Source organism: Pleurodeles waltl, chromosome 3_1 (assembly GCF_031143425.1).
Source record: "Pleurodeles waltl isolate 20211129_DDA chromosome 3_1, aPleWal1.hap1.20221129, whole genome shotgun sequence".
In the NCBI taxonomy this organism is placed as follows: Eukaryota; Metazoa; Chordata; class Amphibia; order Caudata; family Salamandridae; genus Pleurodeles; species Pleurodeles waltl.
The window spans coordinates 211,921,589-211,933,989 of record NC_090440.1 but is presented as its reverse complement, the minus strand read 5'-3'; the positions used below and the strand labels follow the sequence as shown (position 1 = coordinate 211,933,989).

General features: G+C 44.1%; 1 protein-coding gene across 2 annotated transcripts in view; it reads right to left on the bottom strand.

Annotated features, from left to right (window-relative positions):
* STRA6 (signaling receptor and transporter of retinol STRA6) overlaps nt 1-12,401 on the bottom strand; it is a 276,453-nt gene that overhangs the window by 76,464 nt on the left and 187,588 nt on the right. The window lies entirely within an intron of this gene.

Genomic DNA, 12,401 nt, shown 5'->3' with positions numbered 1-12,401 from the left:
TGTGACTGCTTTTTCAATAAAGCAGTTTTTTGTTTTTAAAACGCATCCTGTTTTCCTTAAAGGATAACAGGATGAATTCCAAAAGGAAAATTGCAAAGTTTTCTTTTCATTTTTGCAGAGTAGGCAATGGTCCGTGGAACTGCTCTCTGCTCTGAAAAAATATTTTTGCTACCATTCACAAAGGGGAAGGTGTCCCATGGGGTCCCCTTTCCATTTGTGAATGGGTTAACACCAATTTTTTAAATTGGAGTTACCTGCAAATGTTGTGTGAGCGCATTCACAGTCACAAAACAATCATGCATTCCCCTGCGAGTCGCAATTAAGAAGGGACACTCTCAGGGCGCCCCTTCCTAATTGCAAGTCACAGTGCCTATTTTGCAAGACAGTAATTGCGTACCGACTCGCAAAATAGGGATGGTACATCGTACCTGCTCATTTTGCGGGCACAAATGGCATTTTTATCTGTTTGTGATTGGAAAAAGATGTTGTACATCAGACCCCATGTTCCTTTATCCCTTTGCTGCCAGGCCGTTTCCCCCTCAGGTGCCAGGCCTTTATTTGGGGCAGTTCGTGCGTATGCCCTCATATCTTTTTATCCACATAAGCTACCCATGCCAAATGTGCGTCCTTTTTTTCCAACATCCTAGGGATTCTAGAAGTACCCATAGTTTGTGGGTTCCCCTGAATGAGATCAAGTAATTAGCCAAAATACAGTGAACATTTCGTTTTTAAAACTAGAATGAGAAAAAAAGGGCTGCAGAAGAAGGCTTGTGATTCTTTTCCCTGAAAATGTCATCAACAATGAGTTTGCGGTGCTATAATCACCATCATTCCAGCTTTCAGTAACAGGCAGACTTGAATTAGAAAACCACATTTTTGAACACCATTTTGGCACTTTACTGGGACATACCCCATTTTTACTATTTGTTGAGCTTTTAGCCTCCTTCCAGTTAGTGACAGAAATGGGTATGAAACCAATCCTGCATCCTGGAGAGCTAAACATTTCTAAAACGTAGACAAAATTCTGAATTCAGCAAGGGGTCATTTGTGTAGATCCTACAAGGTTTTCCTACCGAAAATAACAGCTGAAATTAAAAAATATTGAAATTGATCTGAAAACAACAGCCATTTTTCTCAATTTTTTACTCTGTAACTTTTTCCTGCAATGTCAGATTTGTGAAATCAATATACCGTTACATCTGCTGGACTCTTCTGGTTGCAGGGATATATAGGGCTTGTAGGTTTATCAAAAACCCTAGGTACCCAGAGCCAATAAATGAGCTGCACCTTGCAATGGGTTTTCATTCCATACCGGGTCCACAGCAATTCATTCGGTGAATTATAAAGAGTGAAAAATAGGTATCAAGAAAACCTTTGAATTTCCAAAATGGGCACAAGATACGGTGTTGAGAAGCAGTGGTTATTTGCACATCTCTGAATTCTCGGGTCCCCATACTAGCATGTGAATTACAGGGCATTTCTCAAATAGACATCTATTTTACACACTGCCTTACATTTGGAAGGAAAAAATGTAGAGAAAGACGAGGGGTAATAACACTTGTTCTGCTATTCTGTGTTCTGCTATTCTTGGCCTCTAGCTCAGCCGGCACCTAGGGAAACCTACCAAACCTGTGCATTTTTTAAAACTAGACACCTAGGGGAATCCAAGATGCGGTGACTTGTGGGGCTCTCACCAGATTCTGTTACCCAGAATCCTTTGCAAACCTCAAAAGTTGGCCAAAAAAACACTTTTTCCTCACATTTCGGTGACAGAAAGTTCTGGAATCTGAGGGGAGCCACAAATATCCTTCCACCCAGCGTTCCCCCAAGTCTCCCGATAAAAATGGTACCTTACTTGTATGGGTAGGCCTAGTGCCCACAACAGGAAATGCCCCAAAAGACAACACAGACACATCACACTTTCCCCAAAAAAACTGACGTATTTTTTGGGAAAGTGCCTAGCTGTGGATTTTGATCTCTAGCTCAACCGGCAACTAAGGAAAACTACCAAACCTGTGCATTTTTGAAAACTAGACACCTAGGGGAATCCAAGATGGGGTGACTTGTGGGGCTCTCACCAGATTATGTTACCCAGAATCCTTTGCAAACTCAAATTTTGGCCCAAACAAAAAACACTTTTTCCTCACATTTCAGTGACAGAAAGTTCTGGAATCTGAGAGGAGCCACAAATTTCCTTACACCCAGCATTCCCCCAAGGGTCCCGATAAAAATGGTACCTCACTTGTGTGGGTAGGCCTAGTGCCCGTGAAAGGAAATGCCCCAAAACACTATCTGGACACATCAAAATTATCAAATACAAAACCACCTGTTTTTGGTCCGGGGCTCAGCAGCCATACATGGAAATCTACCAAACCCAGACATTTCTGAAAACTAGACACCCGAAGGAGTCCAGGGAGGTGTGACTTGCGTGGATCCCGCAGTGTTTTCTTACCCAGAATCATCAGTAAACCTCAAATTTAGCTAAAAAAAATCATGTTTTTCCCACATTTCTGAGTGGAATCACCGCACCGGGACAAATTTCCTACCACCCAACCTTCCCTACAGTCTCCCGATAAAAATGATACCTTACTTGTGTAGGTGGAAAAGTGCTTGTGACAGGGAAGTGCCAAAAAAAATTTGAAATTGAGGGGGAACCAAAGCGGGTCCCAAAGGGCAGTTTTGAAAAAAAATAATTTAGGCTGACAAGTGCGGCAGAGTTTTTATCAGTATTGATGAGACAATGCTGGGTGGTATGAATTTTATGGATTCCTGCAGATTCTGGAAGGTTCCATCACAAAAATGTGGAAAAAATGTGTGATTTCCAGCAAAGTTGGAGGTTTGCAGAGCATTGTGGGTCAGAAAATGGTGTGGGGTGCATGTGAAGCACACCACCCTGGACTTACCCAGAGGTTTTGTTTTCAGATATGTCTAGGTCTTGTAGATTTTTCTACATGGCAGCGTCCCAAAGTCCAAAAGGTGTAGCCCTCACCATTCCAAGTGGGACGATTTTGAGAGTTAGCCAAGCTGTCATGGCCCATATGTAAAACCAAAACCCCAAATAATCAAATGTCCTCTTGCTTGCCATGCTATAAGATGTTTTACTGTGCAGGGTGAGAGCTGAAAGACTGTTACCCCCTTCAGTTGGGGTAGGAGCATTACCATGACCATACTGGTTGGTAGCCACCACCCCACTATTTTCTTTTTTTTAATTCCCTGGCATCTAGTAGACTTTCTGCCCCCTCTGGGGTGTGGATTGGGGGACATTGCCCCATCTGCCCACTGGTGGGCAGAACAACTTTGGCCCCATTTATTTTGGGTGGGGCTATGGACATACCCCCATCCTCTTATTTTGAAGAAAAAAAAAAAATCCTGGTCTCTGGTGGGCTTTCTGCCCCCCTTGGGGGCAGATGGGGATTCCACAAATAGGCCATTGTGGGCAGATATGGCCAACAGTAATGTGCACCCATGGGGAGCGGCCCTTGCCCAAGGGGCTGCCCCCCCCAAACAAAACACACACATAGATACATACCAACCCTTGGTGCCTAAGTGGTTTCTGCGTTCCCCCTCCCCAGGGAGCAGATTGGTCATCTGCCCCCAAGGGGAGCAAAAATGGCCTAAAATAACTTTGAACCCCCCGGGGAGTGACCCTTGCCTAAGGGGTCGCTCCCCTTGCATGAAAATTGGTGCAAAACAAAAAAATCCCTAGGCCTAGTGGTTTATGCCTCCAAGGGGGGGCAGATCGGCCTAATCAAAATAGGCCAATCTGCCCGCAAAGGGGGGCAGAAATGGCCTAAAATAAATTTGTCCCCCAGGGGAATGAACCTTGCCTAAGGGGTCACTGCCTTTGCGTGAAATTGACACAAAAAATAAAAAATCCCTGGTGTCTAGTGGTTTCTGCCCCCCTTGTGGGCAGATTGACATAATAAAAATAGGCCAATCTGCCCCCAAGGGAGGCAGAAGTAGCCTAAAGACAGTTTGCCCCCCAGAGGAGAGACCCTTGCCTAAGGGATCGCTCCCCACATTGAAAAAAAAAAATAAGCACAAAAAAATCCCTGCTGTCTAGGGGTTTCTGCCCCCACGGGGGCAGAAATGGCCTAAAAGAACCCCCCCCCAACCCAGGGGAGCGACCCTGGCCTAAGGGGTTGCTCCCCTCACGTGAAACTTCCCCCAAAAAATCCATGGTGTCTAGTGGTTTCTTCCCCCTTGTGGGCAGATTGGCCTAATAAAAATAGGCTGATCTGCCCCCACGGGGTGCAGAAATGGCCTAGAGTTAATTTTGCCCCCAGGGGAGCGACTGTTGCCTAAGGGGTCGCTCCCCACATATAAAAAAATAAACACAAACAAATAAAAAAGATCCCTGGTGTCTAAGGGGGTTTCTGCCCCCCGGGGGCAGATTGGCCTAATTATAATAGGCCAATCTGCAACCGGGGGGGCAGAAAAGGCCTAAAAACATTTTGCTCACCTGGGGAGCGGCCCTTGCCCAAGGGGCCACTTCCCTTATATATAAATATCCGAAATGTAAAAATCCCTGGTGTCTAGTGGCATTTCTGCTGTCCGATCGCATCACGATCAGGCAGCAGAAATGCTGTGAGAGACATGAAAGGAGAGGAAACGCCTTTCCTCTCCTTTCATGCCTCTCTCTCCCCCTCCACGTGATCGGAGGAGAAATGCTTTTGCATTTCTCTTCAGCTTCCAGCGCGGAGGGGTAGGCTTTTGATGAGGTCAGCGCACGATTGCGCGCTGACGTCATCAGATGCCATGGGGGCTCGGGGTGGAAGGGGAAGCGATTACCCTTCCATCCCTGCCCAGGGGAAGGAGGTACGAGGCCCCCGGGGGGAGCACTAACGCTTTCCCAGAGGGCTCCTATCTGGACATAACGGGTATGTCCTGGGCACTCGAGCGATGCTGCCCGGGACGTAACTGTTAAATCCAGGGCACCCGAGGGGTTGAGGAACGTACCAGTGTCAAATGTTGCAAAAACATTCATGGTTTTGTTAGGTCTCGGAGTGAAAGAATCCGATAAGGCATTCGGAACAAACAGATCTAATCTTCCTATCAAACCTTCATGGGGTATTGGCCACTGGAAATTGTGCCCTTTCTGCAGGGTCAAACTGATTTTTTTTGTCTTTTTGCTAAACCTTCTTCTTGCTGACTATGGAAGTCTGTGCACCTTACCACTGATAACCAATAGTACCGTTTTTTGCTCCTTCTTTCAACAGAGTAAAATTAGTATACTCCTGTTTAGCATGTTTAACTTAACTGTAAATCCCTAGTATATGGTACCAAGGGGTATACAGTGCCTGCAAGTTACATGTCACAAGTGGACTGGAGCATTCACTGTGTCATCCGCTGCAGTACCATGTAATCATGACTGCAGGCCTACCACCAGTAGCCTGGCTGTGCAGGTTTAAACTTAAAATTCTTACTGTTTTGAACAAACCCTTTTGACATGCTTAAAAATTTGCAAGTCACCCCTAATTAAGTCTCACTGTCTCTTAAGGGAGGATGCATGGTATTTAAAAGTAGGACATGTATGCTTTATGTTAAACATGTCCTTACAGCGAAAAGGTCCTAAAAGCCATTTTCACTATAGCAGGGTCAGTTGTTCCATAGGGAATCATTTGGATGCAATATTAAGTTTAATAAATGGCATCTCCACTCAGGAAACCCCTACAAATTTAAATTTGGAGCTTTTTGAAATATTTATCAAAAGACAAAATTCACTGGTGAAGTTGAATTGGTAATAAATATTTTGTAAAGATGACTTTTTCATATTTCATATTTGCTGTGACTGAAGACCCAGGAAGCTAAATCTGCATTTTGCTCTCTCTTTTCTGCCAATCAGTAATTAGTATTTCAATGGGCATGAATGAGGTGTGAACCTTCCCCTAAGACAGGGAGAAAATGTCTGGGGTGTGAAGAGGTGTTGTTGTGCCCATGTAGGATTACATGTGGACTGGGTCCAACTACTTCATTTACTTTAAAGAGGTCTACCCTGTCAAGAGCAGATGTAGCCAATACCCAAGCCTGCACCCTTCTCTCGTCCCTCCAGTCAGATCGGCCTCCATCACTGTGGGATTCTTGTTAACATCACAGTGTCAGATCCTACAGAAGTGTCAAGCCCTGCCTGACAGGTCTGCTGGGGTTTTTCACATGACATTTGGAGCACACCTCAAAGGAGGGATAGAGAATGTTAAAACAATTTGTGTGTATCCACTGCCTGGGTGATAAAACTCAGTTTTGTCCTAACAAACTTCTGTCTCTGAGTTTGTTGGGAGTACAGATACTGTCTAAAACTGGATTTTAATGTTAGATATAGCAGGACACCAGTATTACCATAAACTCCCCCAACTCACCCTAAGAGCCCACATTTAGCGTGGCGAAGACTGACTAACTTGAAAATGCCCAAGGTGGGTAGGGTTAGCTCCTGGAACCTTTATCCCAGTGATAAGACCATCCTCACGGGGTCATTACCACTCACTAGATCATGCCAGGCATAAATGTGGCATTTGCAGACATCGACTTCAGAACACTTCTGCACATGTGGAAGATTAGAAGAGGACTAAACCTGCTGTCTGAGACCTGATAAGCGGCTAGAAGATTTAGTCTGCTCTCCCTATTGTACCCAAGAAGAAGTGGACTCCAAGGGTCATAAGGCTGGCCTTCTGTTAAAGAGGTATTTTCCTGTGCCCACCCAGATGACCAGTGGCAACTGGACCTGTACTGGACCCTACTGTTGGCCTCTGCCTGCCACCCTGTGAGTCTCTAATAGCCTCCCATGAGCGTCTGGAGGATTTAGAAGTGTACTCATGTGGTGGATAGGGACTTAAAAGACCAAAGTCAGAAGGTAAAATCTTTTACCAGGATGTACCTGATTAGTGTATTTGACCCATGCTCCACTGTGGTCCGTGTCAAATTGTGCCTAGCTCCTGTTCTACCATGACCTTTGACCATCATTGGTACTTTGTGTTTCTTGGCACTAATTTTAATTACAACTTTTAAAAGTCATATCTATGGTCCCCCTTATTGTTTTTTTGTCATCTTGTTGTAATTTTGTTTATTATATTTTACTCAAGTTTTCTAACTCACTTTGGGATTTTTATTGCTTTGCCTTTCAGCTTTGGTAGTGTTTTTGCACTGAATAAATGCTTTACACATTGCCTCTAAGTTACACCAGTCTTCTCTGTGCAATAGCTACCAGAAGGCTGAGCTTGAGTTTATTTAGTGACTATAGTGGTTTACCCTGACAAGAATTATGGTTATTATTTAAAATAAGTGCTCACCCACCTCAGCTAATATTGCAATTTCTTACAGCCACATTCACACCACTAAAAGATCATGCGATGATGGACAGAATTCCAGTTTGCAACCACCACTTTCCAGCAGTCTTCATCTAAGCATACATAAACACTATGGCAGGCTGGTATGAGGAACCTCAAAGTTGCTAAATGTCTCACTCCAGAAAAGTATAGCCCCACAGACCTGAAAGTCTGACTCAAAAATCCTGCTGTTGAAAATACTGACATTTGCCTGAACAGCCTTGGCAAAAAATATCCTTTTCCCAACATCATGCAGGTCATGGAAGCTAAGATCATGCAACAGCTTTTTATGTCAAGGGGTTGTAAAACACCAGTTTTGACTTTGGTTAAGGTTTAGAGGTAGCAAGGGCATTAAAGGTATTTTGGCTTATATTAAGAACCAACCTTAATCCCTTATTCTGCTTGACCTATCAGCTACATAGTTAGCAGAACAAAATAAAATGCATGTTACTTCCTGTAGCGAGAGATCACAACAATGGATCAAATGTTTCACATCAGGCCATGATCAAAAAGTTAAATGTCTATCCCACTTCCTCCACCATGACCAACATGTACAGAGCTCCAAAAAGCCCTTTCCTGGCACTGCTACGGTGGAGTCTGGCAGAGGTCCTCAAACACAGGTCCACATGAGCTCCAAAACCAGCTCAGAGCTTCACATCAAGATCAGAAAAAAACATCTTCGGTGAGAAGGACTGTTTATTTCTGTATGGATGAAAACCATGAAAACCAAACCGTAAATATCTCGGAATGATGGCCCAGTTGACAAAGCATTCACTGCGGTAATCGGTGTGTGGCATTTTGGGCAACGTTTCAAATCTTGGTCTATACACTTAGGCTTTCATCTTCCCGAAGTCAATAAAATTAGTATATTTTTTGGGGATACAAAAATTATTTGTTCCTTAGCGCTTAAGTACCCATGGGTGAACACATGCTTTGGAAACACTTCTTATGTCATAACCCTTTAATATCCAACTGCCCATCAGAGTTGGAAGCATACAATCCTACCAGTAATGGCGGTTACACCTTCTGTGTCTAGTTCAACTTAGATTTTCACGGTTTCTACAAGGCTCACTAAACCCCTACTGTGAGTTACACATAATCACAGCTATAAAAAAACTCACCATGTTACAGTCCTGGCTTTTTAGACAAGAACAATGTGGACTTTCTAACTTGCAATTTCACTTTGTGCGTTATAAAGCTGGCCCTTTCAGTCCCAAAATGCAAACTGCTCTGAAAATTCCTTAACTAGCTGAATGTGATTTTTGTAGCATGGGACTAATTGGAAACTATGTACAAACACAATGACAGACACAGGCACTGGCATGTAGAAACACACAGACTTAAACGCACACACATATGCACACGGATATATAGAGATAAACAGAAGGTGCAGACGTGCATGCATTACAGCATGTTTAATAAGCATCAGCTTCAAACTCCTGAGTCTTTGAAGAGTCCTAACATTATTGATGACAAGCCATGGGATTATGTTCAATAGTGTGAAAACATAATCATGTATTTCGCTATATCACAGTATTATTGTTTATGTCCATGTATATCAAAGATTGCAGTGATATGTTTTATATACAACTATGGATGTTGTTTCTTATTGGTTTTAAGTATCAATTGGCCTCTAACATGCTAAATTTCATGGGTCTAGTAGACCCAGAAGCCAAGTGTACTCATGGTTGTACATTTGCACATTTTCCAAACCCTAACATCGCTTTCAGTCCTGGCACCTGGAAGTGGGATTTTTGTAGACTAACAAGCTTAGTATTGTATTCATGAATAACATCTCCTGCACTAGGACATCTTGTGCTTTCTACGGGAGAAGAACCTTGCTCCTGCTTACTGGATAAGTTTTTGCTGAAAAGTGATTAGGTTGCATGGACTGATATTGACAGACAAACTAGTTAAACTGTCCTAAATTGTTTGCATTTTAGCACTATGCTCCAACTGACCTTTTTCTAGCGAGAGGTCAGTTGAAATGACAATTGTCTTTTAATTAAGTTGCTTTACAGCTTGCTATTTTACATTAAATGCAAGTTAGACATTGGGCTTCCTGACATATTGTGTTTTAATCTTAACAAATTATGCATTCGTCGGAAATCGCCTCAACAGAAACACAAGACCAAGCTCCACATGAAAACCTCAGACACCACAGGTAAGGAAGAAGCTTCTGCAGGGGAACTTGGGTGGAGAATGGCCCAGCAATGAACCTGGTGAATTGGTTATACATAGGAGTGCAAATTACATGAAAACGTGAAAAGGGGTCTAGGTACGCTTCCTGTTTGTTTATTTGTTGCTTGCTTGCATGGCTTATAATGTCAGTTTCCATTGTATTATCAAAAGGGATGCACACAAATGCCATCCATGTAGGAGAAAATATGGAATATAAAAGGGTAGTTGTTGAGTGGATTAAAAGTAAGCATGAGCGTAAACCTGTGGGATAGTGTGAGTGGCCTCTAAAAACTGTGTAGTACTGGGGAAGATAGGAAGATCCAAAGCACAGTTCCTTGAAGGGTAAAAGTGTAAGAGAAAAACATACTCAGATCTGTCTGGCCCAAACCCTTTACAAGACCCTCTGGGTGTTGACTGAGGTCTTGTCGAACCAAAAGGGGTCTTTGGGTGTGAGTTTGCAATCCCTTCTCTCTCTCCCTCTAGGAAATCATAACTGAGATGTAACTGAAGGAAACAATATCTCCTTCACTACCTCCCTTCATGGTATGAGCTGTGGTCGCAGGGCTTGCAGATAATTTCATGTTACCTGGTGTGAGTGAACCTCAAGAAACAGTGATGGGGACCAGTCAAACTAAATGCAGCACGACCCAACGAAAGAGGGACTTATGCCCATTCTAGATAGCAACAGTATGGTAATTGCAAGTTACACTTCTACAATGTAATAAAACAATCCCAAAGCAGAGACAGGACTGAGACATGTTGATGAGCTACTGAAGTGAGTGGCAAAATCAGTTTTGCAGGCCCAAAAGTAGTATTTAATTTACAAGCCCTCTGCACATATAATGCACTTTAATATATGCCAGTAGTGGATAAGCCAATATTACCATGTTTTAAGCAGAGAACACATGCACTTTAGCACTGGTTAACATTGGTAAAGTGCCCAGAGTTCTAACAACAACAAAAACAAGGTCCGTAAAAGAAGGTGGGAGGCAAGATGTTTGGGGGATGACCTTGCAGAAACAGCCAGGTCCAACAAAGTTCATCTGATGGAAATAACTCAGGAAGCTGAAGATACTGCTGTGTACAGGATTTATTACCAAACGTTAGGAGATAAATGACAGCCATTTGTATTGGATGGCTGTAGGAAGCTGGCTTGGTGTGTGGTGGGTACCTAAGGTACTTACACCTTATACCAGGTATCCCCTATTAGTGTAGTGTAGGCGTTGTCTAGAAACCAGGCTCTCCAGACGTAGCTGTGGATGAGAAGCTAAGGCTTATGTAGGTGACATGCAATGCTCATGCAATACCACTGTAGTCACACAGCACTTACACATGTGAAAGAAAACACTCAGTGTTACGAAAATAAAGGTACTTTATTTTAGTGACACAATTACCAAAAAGTACTAGATAGGCAACCCTCCAATAGGAGGTAAGTAACACACTAAGTATGTACCTTAGTAATCAGAAATAGGCACAAATAGTAGTAGAAAACAGTGCTATTATAACAAACAATAGTGACCCTAGGGGGAGATAAAAACCATAGAATAAAAAAATGGAATGCGAATGCAGGACCCCCCCAGGCAAGTGTCATCTGTGGAGGGGAGCTGGAGGAACTAGGAACCCCAAAAATTAAGTACCACAGAGCCCCCCAGGGACCAGGAAGAAAGGAGTAACTTACAGTTTTTTTCCCCAAACTACCAAAAGGACCAGAAAGAAGTATAATGCACCACTCAGACAAGACTGCAAGAAACTAGCAGTGGATTCCTGAACAGGAAGACCTGAAAAAGAAGGGGACCAAGTCCAGAAGTGTCTGTTATGGCAGGAGCCACTACCCACCCGTCTAGGGTTGCAGGAGTTGGTCAACGATAGGACGAAGACGGTCAGCAATGGAGCCCTGGATTTGGTGAAGAGTTCCTGTAGGATGCAGTTGACGTCTGAAGCCGACTGCATCCTTTAGGAACTCCTCACCAATGGAAGATTGCAATCTGTCTGGTGTGGAACAGCCACCAACAAGCCTTGGCAAAGGCAAGAGTTGCGGTAGACAAAAAGTGGAGCTGCTGTGGACCAGCAAGGTCAGAAGGACTCAGCCAATGGAGGAGAGTCCAGCCCCCACAGAGGACGCACTGGAAGAGGACCCAGGAGTCGCAGGTGAGCCCACGTAGCACAACTGAAGAAGGGTCCCACGCCGCAGGAGAAACACACAGAGAGCTGTGTATCACAGGGAAGAGTGCTGGGGGCTGGGGCTACAAGGAGCCTGAAGATCCCTTGGAGGAGATGCCGACAAGCCTTGGTAGCTGCAAGAGACATGGTGCACAGGGGTACTATCTTGTGTGGGAAGGCAAGGGATTACCTACTCCATAGTTGGACAGCTTGTGAGAGAAAGGACCTGGTGGACCACTCCAGACCACCACCCTTGATCCAGGATCCACGCAGCTCAGGATGAGAGGAGATCCATGCAGCCAATTGTCTTTGCAGTTGGTGCTGCGGATGTAGGGGAGTGACTCCTTCACTTCTAAGGAGATTCTTTCTTCCTTCTCATGCAGACTGAAGACTTGCTGCCCTCAGAGGATGCACAGTTGGGGAAATGTTGCAGAAGTTGGACGGAGCCATGGAAACAATGTTGCAAGCAGAGTCTTCGTTGTGGATGCAGATTGTCGATTCCTGGAGGGTCCAGTTGCAGTTCCAGTGGCCAGAAGTCAACATAAATGATGCAGAGGAATCCTGCTGGAGTCTTGCTTGTCAAATCGGAGGACCCATACAAGAGGGAGACCCTAAATAGCCCTGGAAGGGGGCTTGGTCACCTAGCCAGGTGACCATCCATCAGTATGGGGCTCTGATGTCACCTGCCTGACCTGGCCACTCAGATGCTCCCAGAGGCCTCTGCCCACCTTGGATTCAAGA